The sequence below is a fragment of the Pseudophryne corroboree genome (assembly GCF_028390025.1).
Source record: "Pseudophryne corroboree isolate aPseCor3 chromosome 3 unlocalized genomic scaffold, aPseCor3.hap2 SUPER_3_unloc_8, whole genome shotgun sequence".
Classification (NCBI taxonomy): domain Eukaryota; kingdom Metazoa; phylum Chordata; class Amphibia; order Anura; family Myobatrachidae; genus Pseudophryne; species Pseudophryne corroboree.
Genome location: NW_026967574.1, coordinates 2,142,780 through 2,157,453, shown reverse-complemented (window position 1 = coordinate 2,157,453; position 14,674 = coordinate 2,142,780). Strand labels below are relative to the sequence as shown.

General features: G+C 47.0%; 1 protein-coding gene across 1 annotated transcript in view; it reads right to left on the bottom strand.

The window, feature by feature from the left end:
- Positions 1–14,674, bottom strand: part of LOC134984782 (zinc finger protein 585B-like) — a 671,664-nt gene that overhangs the window by 632,474 nt on the left and 24,516 nt on the right. The window lies entirely within an intron of this gene.

Genomic DNA, 14,674 nt, shown 5'->3' with positions numbered 1-14,674 from the left:
AATTAGTTTGTATTAACTGCTTACTGTGTAAATTGTAGCCATGTAACTATACATATATATATATATATATATATATATATATATATACTGTACATTGTGATATATTGAATACATATCCTTTTTTTAACATCAATAATTTTTATTGGATTTTATATCGAATGCAAAAAGAAAAAGGGGGGTACAGAAAAAAAACAGGGTGGGGAGGGATGTACACGTCAATGAAATAAAACATACATATGAGACAGATAACATAGCAACTAAGCAGGTATACAGGTATCCTAGTCATATTAACAGATGAAGGTGTGCAGAGCTAGGTCAATAGGGTTTATCTACTCCGCCCCTAGCATCAGGGGGGAGGCAGTTGATAGCATTATAAACATAACAGCTAGTATAAACCAAAAGGAAAAGCATGGGAGATGGAGCACTCAAGAAGTAGTAGATTCCTCATTCAGGCTAAATTGTAAAAGGGATGTCTTCCCTGGGTGTGATATGAGAGCAGAACCTTCACCCTCCGTGACGTATTCATGCCAATGGAACCATCGCATAATGGGAGAGGAAGCAGAGGAGGAACAAGGCACACATTCAGTTTCCATGGTATAATGGAAATTAACTTTATGAAATACTTTTAGAGCAGGAGGGACCACCACTTGTTTCCAGGATTGGGCCAAGGTTGCCTTTGCTGCTATACAAATGTGTCCCAATAAGTACCTTTGGGAGGCTGAGACCTCCAGGGGATACATCTGTAGGAGAGAGAGCTAAAGCTGGGGATGGGCTTAAAGATAGACATAAAACTTTATTTATCAGCATAAATACTTCTGCCCAGAAAGTTTGGAGAAGGGGACATGACCAGAAAATGTGATACAAATGTCCTATTTCTCCGCAATTTCTCCAACAGTGTGGTGAGCAGGAAGGCCAAAATGTGTGCAGTTTGTCCGGGGTCAGGTATAATCTATTCAGTAATTTAACATGCATTTCTGAATGATTTAAACAGCGTGACATGCGGAATGTTAAACTATATTTTCTCCCATTGTGTCTCTGCTATGGGAATACCCAAGTCCCTCTCCCAGAGCTACTGGGCATTAGACTTTTGGTATGGGACCAATGAGATGAGTGCATTGTACCAATAAGTGATATCTTTAGTTGATGTAGGCAATACCACGCGGGATAGGATAGACTGAACCAGAGGGCTGGGGGGAGTTTGTACGATGGGTAGACTCTTAAACCAGTGTCTGATTTGGAAGTAGTGAAATAGTTCAGTACTCGGGAGGGAGAATTTATCGTGCAACTGGGCGAATGAAAGAAAGGCAGTTCCATCTAATAAGTCTCCAAGGGTATAAATATTACAAGCCTTCCATACAGAGATATGTAAGTTGGGAATTCATTTACTCACTGCTTTAAGTGAAAGGGCAGTGTAGGGGGTAGTAAAGCCAGGGAGCTTACTTATCAAACTATCCCATATTCGTAAAGAAGAAGCCGTAGATGGAAGGATGGTCAAGTCGATGGGACGTAGGGCTTTAGGAGTCCACAACAGATCTGCTAAGGGGTTTCCTATGCAACCAACATCTTCAATGTGGGCCCACAAGGATACGGGGTTGGAGGGGTTCCAAAATTTAAGTTGGGCAAGCACACATGCTTCCTGATACAGACTCAGGTCGGGTAGTGCGAGACCTCCTCTGTGTCGAGGGTGTATCATTCTAGCATGTGCCATTTTTGGGGGGTGCCATTTTCACAGGTATTATGTCAAGACAACTCTGCATTTATCGAGATATGGTTTGTGGAAAGAATTGTTTTAAAATGTGTCCAGCTCGCTTTGTTGTTGGTCATGAGCTGTAATGAGATCATTATGTGACGTCACCAGTTCTTCCAATTTGCGCTCTAGAGTGTCGGTTCTATCCCCAATGGCTTTTAGCTCAACCTTGACTTCACGTATAGCACCTGTGAGGTCGTGGGTTAAGTCCGATTTGAAGGCTGTCAAGACCTGGCAAAGGGTCTTCACAGTAAAAGGAGCATCAGAATTCGGATCCACGCCCGACACTGAAAGCGAGCTGGTCAGGTCAGACAGATAGGGGCTTTTCGTAGAAGGGGCCGACACTCCTCGAGGTGGCGGGGGTGCCTGATGTTGTTTCCGGATCGGGAGAGATACCTGAGGAGGTAGTGTGCCTTTTGCTTTTTTAGGCGCCATAAAGAAAAAATGGAGAAAAAATAAATGATCTGAGAGTAGTGCAGCAGACGGATCCTTCTAGGCTGGTGCGTAATAGAGTAGACAGGATACTGGGTTTCAAATGTAGTCCCATGTTAAACGGTAAGACTCTGGGTGGAAAAGGCACATATTAGAGGTCACATTGCAACGGGCTGTAGGTGTAGAGACGAGGGTCGCCTCAAACCCAATAGTGATGGTAGGAAAACACCAGACAGAGCTTGAGAGCAGTCTCAGATTAGTATGAGAGGGCACGATTGGATGGCAAAATGTGTCGCATTAGCTGCCGCCAGCAGTGTATTATATGTCTTCAATAGGCTGAGGTCACTTGCAGATGCACAGCAGGCAGGGTTTGTGAACTAAAAGGCTGCCACAGAGCTGCTATGCAGTGTCTCTGAATTATGCTGCCTGTGGTAATATTAGCTATGGGATGTTTTTCAAGATGGCCGCCGCCAGAATTACCAGCAGAGAGATTCTCTTTCTACCTGCTGTTCCAGGCACAGGAGGGGAGCTTTCGGCCTTTTGCAGGTACCTGAGGGTCTGGGGAGGTCTCTGCTGGTCAGAGGGTGTGTGGGGCGCCCGCAGGAGGTCCGCCGGATTCCGCCGCAGCCGCGAACGGGTCCCGGAGCTCGTCACCGGGATGCCTCCAAACTCGAGGCCCCGCCTTCTGGAAGTCGAGTAGGCCGCGGGCTCGTAGCGGTGGAAATGATCCCTCAGCGGTGCGGGACTCCTCTCCAGATAGCCCACTGCTGTCAGCAGCTCACTGGGTTACAGCAGGGGCTAATGGAGGCTGTATTGAGCGGGGTTTTGGGTGATTTAGAGCCCTAAATTGCAGGAGCTCCAGCCCAAGATGTCTGTGTAGGACAGCGTCCAAGCCACGCCCCTCAAATACATATCCTTTTAATAACAAATATATACATCAATGAGCTTTGGAACTCAGATAATATGTGGGTGTATTGTTTTATGGTATGCTGTGTTTTGCGATGTATAGCGCACATTCATAGCACATGGTAATAAGATGTGCAGGCGTCCACAATATATATTAGAGCGGGCATTTTAAATATTTGTTAGAAAGCAATTTGACATTTACAGCAGTTTTTCTGAGTTTTGACCTGATCGCAGCACTGCAAAAAGTTGCTAGCGAGCGATCAACTCGGAATGACCCCCAATGTGTAATGGGCATAACGGTTGTGTAATAATGTGTAATCAGCATTATGGTGTGTAATAATGTGTAATCAGCATTACAGGTGTGTAATGGGCATTACGGTGTGTAATAATGTGTAATGGGCATTACTGTGTGTAATAATGTGTAATGGCTATATTGGTGTGTAAACGGGATTTTAATATCTACCGTTAAATCCCTTTCTCAAAGTCCATAAGGGATACTGGGGTGAACTTGGTACGATGGGGTATAGAAGGGGTCCAAAGGAGTCAGTGCACTTTAAATTTATTCCACTGGGTGTGCTGGCTCCTCCCCTACTTGCCCTCTCCCACAGGCAGTTAAGCAAAAACAGTGCCCAAAGGAGAAAGGACATACTTGAGAGAAGGAACATAACAACGAGTGGTGAGATTCACACACCAGCACACCATAACAGAAAACAACCAGCAACGGCTGGAACAAACAGTAACAGCTGAACAGGTAACCTTTTAGAAGAGAAAAAACCTGCAGAAAAGTCAACGCACTTAGGTGGGCGCCCAGTATCCCTTATGGACTACGAGAAAGGGATTTACAGGTAGGTATTAAAATCCAGTTTTCTCTGGCATCCATAAGGGATTCTGGGGTGAACTTAGTACGATGGGGACGTCCCAAAGCATCCAGAATGGGCCGGAACATGTGGAGACATCTGTAAAACTTCTTGCCCAAACTGGGTACCCTCTTTGGCCAGGGTATTAAACCTGTAGAACTTCACAAAAGTGTTCTTCCCTGACCAGGTAGCAGCTCGGCATAATTGTAAGGCCAAGACTCCATGGGCAGCAGCCCAGGAATACCCCACAGATCTTGTATAGTGGGCCTTCAGAGACTGTGGAACAGGTAAGGCTGCCAACACAGGCCTGTTGGATAGTCAGCCTAATCAAAAGAGCAATGGACTGCTTAGAAGCAGGGAAACCCTTCTTCTGTGTATCATAGAATACAAAAAGAGAATCCATCTTTCTGATCCGAGCCATCCTCTTGACATAAATCTTCAAGGCTCGCACAGCACTAGATAGGACAACAATTGGTTGATTCAGGAGAGACAGAGACAACCTTTGGCAGGAACTGCTGTCTAGTCCTGAGCTCCGCTCTGGCCTCGTAAAAGACCAGGTAGGGACTTTTACATAATAAACTCGGAGACACACCTAGCAGAAGCTAGGGCCAGCAACATCACCATCTTCCATGTGAGGTAATTATATTCCACCGACGTCAAAGGTTCAAAACAGGAGGACTGCAGAAATTCTAACACTACATTCAGATCCCAGGGTGCCGTGGGTGACACAAATGGAGGCTGTATGTGGAGAACTCCTTGTAAGAAAGTCTGAACCTCTGGCTATACAGTCAACTTTTTCTGTAAGAAAATTGAGAGAGCTCAGATTTGGATCTTGAGGGACCCCAAACGCAGGCCCTTATCCACACCAGGCTGCATGAAACGTAAAAACATCCTAAATGAAAACCCACCGGTGGATATGTGCGTTCCTCGCACCAGGAGACATATCTCCTCCAGATATGATGATAGTGTTTTGACGTTACCTGCTTTCAAACCCGGACCATAATTGCAATAACCTTATTGGAAAGGCCTTTTCGAGCTAAAATGTTTTGCTCAACTTCCACGTTGTCAAAGACACCGTAAGTCCGGGTAGACGAATGGTCCTTGTTGTAGAAGATTTTTTATCAGTGGCAGGGGCCAAGGGTCTGCCACGGACATGTCCAGAAGATCGCCGTACAATGCCCTCCGAGGCAATCAGGATTGTCTGAATTCCCTGATTCCTGATTCGTTTGAGCACCATCGGTAGCAACGGAATCGGAGGAAACAGGTAAACCAACCGATAAGGCCAAGGAGATGTCAGTGCATCTATTTCCCTAGCTTGAGGGTCCCTGGTTCTGGAGCAATACCAGCGAAGCATATTGTTGAGTCGAGAGGCCATCAAGTCTATCTGTGGGCAGCCCCACAAGTTGATGATCTGTTGAAAAACCTGCTGGTGGAGGCCTCACTCTCCTGGGTGGAGATCGTGATCACTCAGGAAGTCCGCTTCCCAGTTGTCCACCCCTGGGAAAAAAATGGCGGACATGGCTCTTGTGTTTCTTTCCACCCAGAGGAGTATCTTTGACATCTCTTGCATGCAGGCTCTGCTTTTTGTCCCTCCTTGTCAATTTATGTAAGCCACTGCCGTGGCACTGTCTGACAACCTCGATCGCTCGATCCCTGAGCAGAGGAGAAGCCTGAAGCATAGCATTGTAGATCGCCCGAAGTTCCAGAATATTGATAATAAGTAGGGCTTCGTGGGCTGACCACCTGCCCTGGAACTGAGCCCCTTGGGTGACAGATCCCCATCCCCTCAGACACGCATCTGTTGTCAGGAGGATCCAATCCTGGATCCCGGAACTTCGACCTTCCAGTAGGTTGGAGGACGGTAACAACCACAGGAGGGAAATCCTGGCTTGAGGTGACAGACGTATTCCATCTTCCCCAACAATTTTATGCAAAGATGGATGGATATTCTTGTAGGCCGAAGGATCATTCGGACCATCTCCTGATGCGTTCTCGCTTTGTCCTCTGGGAGAAAGACTTTTTGGGCCGCTGTATCCAGTAAAATTGCCAGGAACAGGAGATGCTGAGTCGGTTCCAGTTGGGACTTCTGGAAATTGAGGATCCACCCATGTTGCAACAGATCTATATGGAGCAATAACAGCTTCCTGGATCTTGAGTTTATAAAAAGATCATCCAGATAAGGAACCACATTGACCCCCTGGACTCAGAGTTGGAACATCATCTCCGCCATCACCTTTGTGAAGACCCTCGGAGCTGTGGACAGGCCGAAGGGTAACGCCTGAAACTGACAGTGATTGTTCAGTAGGGCAAACCTCAGAAAAGCTTGGTGAGGGGACCAAATCGGGATGTGGAGATAAGCATCCTTTATATCCAGAGAGACCATGAACTCCCATTCTTGCAGGCCCGCAATTACCGCCTGCAGGGACTCCATCTTGAATTTGAAAACCTTGAGGTAAGGGTTCAGGGATTTGAGATTCAGAATGGGTCTTACCGATCCATCTGGTTTCGGTACCACAAACAGGTTGGAGTAGTATCCTTTTCTTTGTTTCAGCAGTGGTACTGGAACAATGACCTGGGACTGGACCAATTTGAGGATAGCTTTTTGTAGCGTAACTCTGGTATGGTCCTAAACTGGTAAGCCTGATTTGAAAAATCGTTGGGGAGGAGCGCTGTCGACCTCCAGCTTGTAACCTTGGGAAATGAGTTCCTTTACCCAGGTATCCTGGCAAGAGTCTGCCCAGATGTGGCTGAAGTGATGTAGACAAGCTCCCACCTTGAGATCACCCCAGGGTGGGTAGCCACCATCATGCTGAAGCTTTTGTGGAAGCTGCACTGGTGTTTGGGTCCTGGGAAATAGCTGTAGCAGCTGGTTTTCTAGTCTTACCGCTGGTGTCTCGTGCCGCATTGGAGGTAGGTGCAAGGTCTGCAACAGCCTGTTGCAGTTGTAGTGTTGTTTGCATATTAGCATCAAGCTGGGATGACATGTCAGCCATCATAGTCTTAATGCCATGAGCCAAGAAGTCTCCTGACCCTCCCCCCTAGTTTCCGCACAGACCTGAGAAGACTGACTGCAATGGTCACACAATAGGGACCCAGTGGTAGAAGGGGAGAATCTGATATGACAAACTTTGCATACAGCATGTTTAACCATATTGATAGAGAACAACACTCACACACACACAAAAAACTCACAGACAAGTTTAACCAGCCTGCCTCACTGCGTGTGTGATAGAGACTCAGAGTGAGAGAACAGCCCCCCCCCCCCCCCACTCCCCTCGCTTGTAGTAACAACTGCAAGCTGAAATATATCTTTATACCAGTAATCCGGATTGTGTGTCTTTTTAAAGACACTATGGGGGTCATTCTGAGTTGTTCGCCAGCTGTTTTCATTCGCAGCGCAGCGATTAAGCCGAAAAGCATCACTTCCGTGCATGCGGCGGAATGCGCACGCGCGACGTACTTTCACAACAGCCGAAGTAGTTTCACACAAGGACTAGCGACGCTTTTCAGTCGCACTGCTGGCCGCAGAGTGATTGACATGAAGTGGGTGGTTCTGGGTGGTACCTGACCGTTTTCTGGGAGTGTGCTGGAAAACGCAGGCGTGTCACATACAAACGCAGGCGTGCCAGAGAAAGCGCAGGTATGGCTGGCCAAACGTAGGGCGTGTTTGTGACATCAAAACAGGAACTAAATAGTCTGAAGTAGGTCTGCAGCTACTCAGAAACTGCTTGAAAATATTTTGGTGCAGCTGTGCGATCCTTTCATTCGCACTTCTGCAAAGCTAAGATACAATTCCAGAGGGCGGCGGCTTAGTATTTGCACGGCTGCTAAAAGCACCTAGCGAGCGATCAACTCGGAATGAGGGCCTATATTGTGTGCAATAGCGGCTCTCCCCCTGCTAGTACACCCCTGTACCAGTTTCCAGTGTCTCCCGGATCTCTGGAGGAGCTGCGTGTCCTTGAAGCTGCTGCTTATGCAGAGGAAGGCACTAAAATGCAGCTGGTACCACTCTGAACAAGCTCCGCCCCCTATAATGGCGCAGGAGCCACTGACAATGTTTATACTGGCCAAGTCTCCCACGGTGTGCAAACCTCACAGATTAGCTAGTTTGTACAATCTCTGTCAGTTCTGCACAGGGGGGCTGAAGCGGGTACCCCCGTGGAGGGTCCTACTTGCCACCGTGTTGCACCGCACCAAGAACCGGAGGCACTGGTTTTTTACTCACCACTCTTCTCACCTTCAGGCAGTGTTAGGGGTGTGCAGCGTCCTGCGGTTGTGACCGCCAAGGCGCAGTGCTCCAAGGAACAACAACCTCTCAGGGCGGTGGTCGTGCAGAGGCGTAGTGGCTCTGACACCTTACAGAGGCCGGTAACCCTCCCCCCTAACTCCCACGGTGCAGGTATACTGTTGCCCAGACAGTATACCTAAAATAACAAAGTTTAAAACAAAACTGAAAAAAAATTCTCCATAGAAAAGTTAAAAAACATAGAGGACATGTACTCGGCACAAAAAATGACCACAAGTGTAAAAAGATGGAAAAAGTGGGTGTCAGGCGTTCCGGACTGCCCACTCACCAACCACCTAACCGAGTACATGTCCTCTATGTTTTTTAACTTTTCTATGGATTTTTTTTTTTACTTTTTGCTAAATTTTTAATAAACTGTAACCCCCTTTTCTATGGACTTGGAATCTGGTATTTGATTATTTTTCCGGTCTCCGGTATAAAGAAACCTTGATGTGAGTGTAACAGCTTAAATCATTGTGAGTGGGGTACGTACATCCTTATTGAACAACCATCACTAGCTGATTTCAGTTGAAAGATACCTCTATGTGTTTTCAACTACACTGATAGTGTGAGTTTGGGTACGCACATGTATGTACCCACAACTACATCATTTGGGATTTTCACATCTAAACAAGGATATATCCATTCAAGAGTGGGTTACACATAAATATACCATTATATATTTATTTACCATTTCCACTGAGTGAGTACGGTACACCAGGGCCGAAACTAGGGGGGTACTAGGGGGGCAGGCGACCTGGGCGCCGGATTGGAGGGGGCGCCGAGACCCCCTAACACCCGCCGCAGCACTTTTAGACTTTGAAACCCCCTTCTCCCGAGTGCCCAGCTCGGGGGGCGGGGTTTCGCAAAATGACGCGATTGCGTCGTGACGTCACGGCGCAAACGCGTCATTCCACGAAACCCCGCCGGAGGAGGGAGAAGGGGAAGCCGCGCAGACGAGGAGGGAGAGGCGGCTGAAGAGCGGCGAGAACCGCTTCAAATGTAAGTCAGCCCCTCTCCCTTCCTCTCTCTCTCTCTCTCCCTCCACCACCTGTCGCAATGTGTAAAATGGGGACCTGTGCCTGCCGCAATGTGTAAAATGGGGACACTTTTTCCTGCCGTGCTGTGTAAAATGGGGACCTGTGCCTGCCGCAATGTGTAAAATGGGGACACTTCCTGCCGCAATGTGTAAAATGGGGACACTTTTTCCTGCCGTGCTGTGTAAAATGGGGACCTGTGCTTGCCGCAATGTGTAAAATGGGGACACTTTCCTGCCGCAATGTGTAAAATGGGGACACTTGCCAGCGTACTGTGTAAAATGGGGACCTGTGCCTGCCGCAATGTGTAAAATGGGGACACTTTTTCCTGCCGTGCTGTGTAAAATGGGGACCTGTGCTTGCCACAATGTGTAAAATGGGGACACTTTCCTGCCGCAATGTGTAAAATGGTGACACTTTTTCCTGCCGTGCTGTGTAAAATGGGGACCTGTGCCTGCCGCAATGTGTAAAATGGGGACACTTTTTCCTGCCGTGCTGTGTAAAATGGGGACCTGTGCCTGCCGCAATGTGTAAAATGGGGACACTTTTTCCTGCTGTGCTGTGTAAAATGGGGACCTGTGCTTGCCGCAATGTGTAAAATGGGGACACTTTCCTGCCGTACTGTGTAAAATGGGGACCTGTGCTTGCCGCAATGTGTAAAATGGGGACACTTTCCTACTGCAATGTGTAAAATGGGGACACTTGCCAGCGTACTGTGTAAAATGGGGACCTGTGCCTGCCGCAATGTGTAAAATGGGGACACTTTTTCCTGCCGTGCTGTGTAAAATGGGGACCTGTGCTTGCCGCAATGTGTAAAATGGGGACACTTTCCTGCCGCAATGTGTAAAATGGGGACACTTTTTCCTGCCGTGCTGTGTAAAATGGGGACATGTGCCTGCCGCAATGTGTAAAATGGGGACACTTTTTCCTGCCGTGCTGTGTAAAATGGGGACCTGTGCTTGCCGCAATGTGTAAAATGGGGACACTTTCCTGCTGCAATGTGTAAAATGGGGACACTTTTTCCTGCCGCAATGTGTAAAATGGGGACACTTTTTCCTGCCGCAATGTGTAAAATGGGGACCTGTGCTTGCCGCAATGTGTAAAATGGGGACACTTTCCTGCCGCAATGTGTAAAATGGGGCACTTTTTCCTGCCGCAATGTGTAAAATGGGGACCTGTGCTTGCCGCAATGTGTAAAATGGGGACACTTTCCTGCCGCAATGTGTAAAATGGGGACACTTGCCAGCGTACTGTGTAAAATGGGGACCTGTGCCTGCCGCAATGTGTAAAATGGTGACACTTTTTCCTGCCGTGCTGTGTAAAATGGGGACCTGTGCCTGCCGCAATGTGTAAAATGGGGACACTTTTTCCTGCCACAATGTGTAAAATGGTGACACTTTTTCCTGCCGCAATGTGTAAAATGGGGACACTTTTTCCTGCCGCAATGTGTAAAATGGGGACACCTGTCTGCCGCAATGTGTAAAATGGGGTCACCTGTCTGCCGCAATGTGTAAAATGGGGAATGGGGACACTTGCCTGTCGTACTGTGTAAAATAGGGACACTTTTTCCTGGATATGAAATTTATGTTACAAAAGGCAATTTTTCAGGTAAAAAAGTTCTGAAAGAGATATATATATATAATATTTTTAATTATTTTTATATATTTATTGTAAAATATTTTTATTTTTTTTGCGGGGGGGTGTCAAATGACTACCTTGCCCCGGGTGACAAAGTTCCTAGTTTCGGCCCTGGGTACACCATCTAGAACCTCCTGATTCAGTTCATTCAACACATTTTTTGTAGCCACATCAATCTCTATTGTGGACGTATTACACCATGATGTGTTTTTGTTCTGTTTTATGTTTCCTTTGAGCGTTGATGATCTTACCCAAGATTAAAATCTAGCACAAAGAAGGAACATCTTCATCTCACCTACATTGCTTCCGTCTTACAAGAGGGAAGTATTATTAATTCAGAGCGCTTGTGCCTTATCTGTATCCACTATTTTTGTGTATTTCGCTGTGGTTTTATGACCTCATGAAATTCACTTTGGAGCAAGAGCCAAGGATAAGGTCATGGTGTAACCTGGATCCGGATTCTCCCACTCTTGTGGAAGAGGAGGCACCGGAGAGTCTGGATCTGGTAAGTACACACACATTTGTATTGTATTGTACCCACACATTTTTACATGGAAATAATTTTTGTTTTATATTGCAGGATATTACACTGGAGCTGGAAGTGGAGCCTTCCATGAGTGAGGCAACTGAAGTGGACGACCCAACCCCACAGCCATGACCCCCGAAACAGCGGAGGTCACCCAGAAACCCACTTCTGCCCCGCCCAGCTCACAACAGTTCTTTTACTCACACCGATGAGGTTCTTAATAGGCTCCCGGACTTGGAGCAAACTTTTGGCAATTACATTGCAGCGGATTTGTGACTGATGAATGAGGATCAAAAGAAGATCTTCAAGCATCTGGTTCTTGATGCTACCTCACGTGCAAATAAAGAATCTCTTGATGAGGCGTGTGACATAACACCACCTGCCAGGCGCTGTCTCCCAAGTGTGCCCCCACCCACCTACCCACATCACCAACCCATGCATTATGTGCCGGGAAGCCCTCAACAGATGAGCTGTTTTCTGCTGGGACCCACACAGCCCACCCCCTCCTCCCATTCCAGCGCATCGCCCAGTGGTACGTACTTAGACATGCTGAGTACAGTCCTCTGTACTGGATGAGCCTCATTTTTTAAATCTATAATTAATTTTTTTTCAAACTTACTTTTAGTTGTTTGAAAATTTGTTGTTGCTCTTACCCTAGTCTCTTGCTCCAAGTGACCTGTATTGAGGTCATTAGTACCACAGCGTTGGTTTCTTGACCTCATTGTCCCGGACTTCTGATCATTGTGATCTATGCACTTCTTATGTTCCTTCTAAAAGCACTGTTCAGAAATCTGCACTTTATCTTCTCTCCCCAATGTATGGTGGCAGCACTGATATTCTGTGGGATACGCCTGATTCCTCCACTGGTTACTGTTGGCATAGTCCTTGCTAAACAGGCTCTTGTTCTCCTGATAGAGTCAGTGAATGAAGAATAGAATTGGTGATTTTCTTCTTCTATTTTTTATATATAAAGTTTTGGGTTTTTTAAACTTGCTGTTTTTCTTGTTCAATTAATGATGTCACGATCCGGGTAATTTATCACCATTTCTTACCTTCCAAGTGTCTCCTGATACTGGCCCAGCGTGCCAAGCCTGGATTCCACCTGCGCTGTCTGCGTGCAGCACGCTGTGTAACATGGCCTCAGTCTCTCACATGCTAAACTTCAAACAGACTTTCCCTCCAGATTCAAACATGGGCGCAGCCATGTTTGGATTCATCACATGTTACTTTACAGCAGGGATGGGGAACCTTTTTTCTACCAAGGGCCATTTGGATATTTATAAAATCCTTCGGGGGCCATACAAAAATTATCAACTTAAAAATTAGCCTGCCCCCAGTCAGTAGTTGTTATGCCCCTAGTAATTTGTTATGCCCAATTAGATTTGCCTCCAGTCAGTTGTTATGACCCATTAGATATGCCCACTGTCAGTTGTTTTGGCCCATTAAATATGCCCCATTAGATATGCCCCCTGTAGTTATGCCCCATTAAATATGCCCCCTGTAGTTATGCCCCATTAAATATGCCCCCTAGTAGCGCCGCTTACACACACACACGTTAAAAGGAAAAAAAAAACACAATGATCACCAGCCCTGCTCCTGCTTCCGAACCGCTGCCCTCCCTCTCCTCGGAACTATGGGAGAGATGTCATGACGTCTCTCCCATAGCGCCGCACCGCCACATATGTACACTACCTGAGCCAGAAGCTGGAGCTCAGGAGCGAGCTCCTGCGTCTGGCTGCTGCTGAGGAGCCGGGGCGCCTGCTGGTGGTAAAATCTCAGCGGGCGCTCGGCATCTCCTCTCGTTTAGGTGAGCCTGGCCGGATCAAGTGGCTACGAGGGCCTTATACAGCCCTCGGTCCTGAGGTTCCCCACCCCTGCTTTACAGCCTATCAGCTGCACTCTGGACTCTGCCTGATTACCCAGCCAATACCTGCTTCCCAGCTGGTATAAATATCCTGCATCAAGGCTGCCTAATCATCAGTGCTTTGGTTGTCTAACCTGTACACATGTCTCTCCTGCCTGTGGATTCTTCTGCTTGTATCTCCAGGTATTCCAGCTCCTGTGATCCAGTTCCACTAACAGACCCGCACCTGTTTCCATCCTGCAGTTTAGCCTGACTTCTGCAGTGTTCCAGCATTGCTCCTGATCACTCTCCAAAATCAGACACTGGCTTCCTGCTTCCAGTGTTGGCCCTGCTTCGCTTCCAGCCTCCAGCGGTGTCCTGGTATCGTTGACAACTTCCCCTTTCTGCAGCACCACTCCCCATACTCCACAGTGTACTTACCACGGCCTACCAGCTTTCCACAGTGCTCCTGAGTCGCTGGTATTCTGCTAAGCGGTGCTCCACAGTATCTTTGGTTTTCTTCAACTTCAGCGGTATTCCTATATCGCCTGCATCAGTGACCATCCTACCATTGATCCACAGCGTCCATCGATGCTCACCATCAAACTGTAAATCTACAGTGGTGAGTTCTGCCAAACTCTAAATCTACAGTGGTGAGTTCTGCCAAACTCTAAATCTACAGTGGTGAGTTCTGCACACCTTTTCATTCATACCGGTTCCATCCAGCACTCTCTGCAAATTACCAAGTACCATCTACTCCTGTGCATCTCTGTTACTCCAGCCTCTGTGCACCATCTGCTGGGCAGTACCAGTTCATACCTCTCCTCAGCGGTTAGCTGTGGCATACGGACTTACCATCTCCAGTTCTAGCAAGGACTCTGTAATATCTGTTCTGCAAGCCACAGCACTAATTGCCCTGCACTTCTGGGAACTGACCTGTAACTTACCATTGTACATCTCCTGTGATGTTTTGCATATCAAAGGTGTCTTTAAGCTGTGTTCAATAAAACTGACTTTACCTTTTACAACTTCATTGTCGTGGTCACGCCTTTGGGCAATGGTTAATAGTACTCCTGTATGTCAAAGAACCCGATACTACCTTCCCGGTTCACTTACACATCAGACCCTACATCTGAGGCTTCCCCAGGTCAGCCTCAGCCCTCAGTTGTGACAAATGGTTGTTAATGCAATGTTATTTTGTTTAACATATTTTAGTAAAAATCGGAGGGTCAGCAAGACGTTATGGAGCCAATGTATCATTTACTATTTGCTGCTAATTCCCCCAAAACAACCGGACCTCCCAAATGTAAGTAGAAGGGACTGCATACCTTCATACATGTACATTTGCAGGCAAGGGTCAGGTAAGTTTTTTTTTTTTAAATACAACCCTATTGTATATTTGA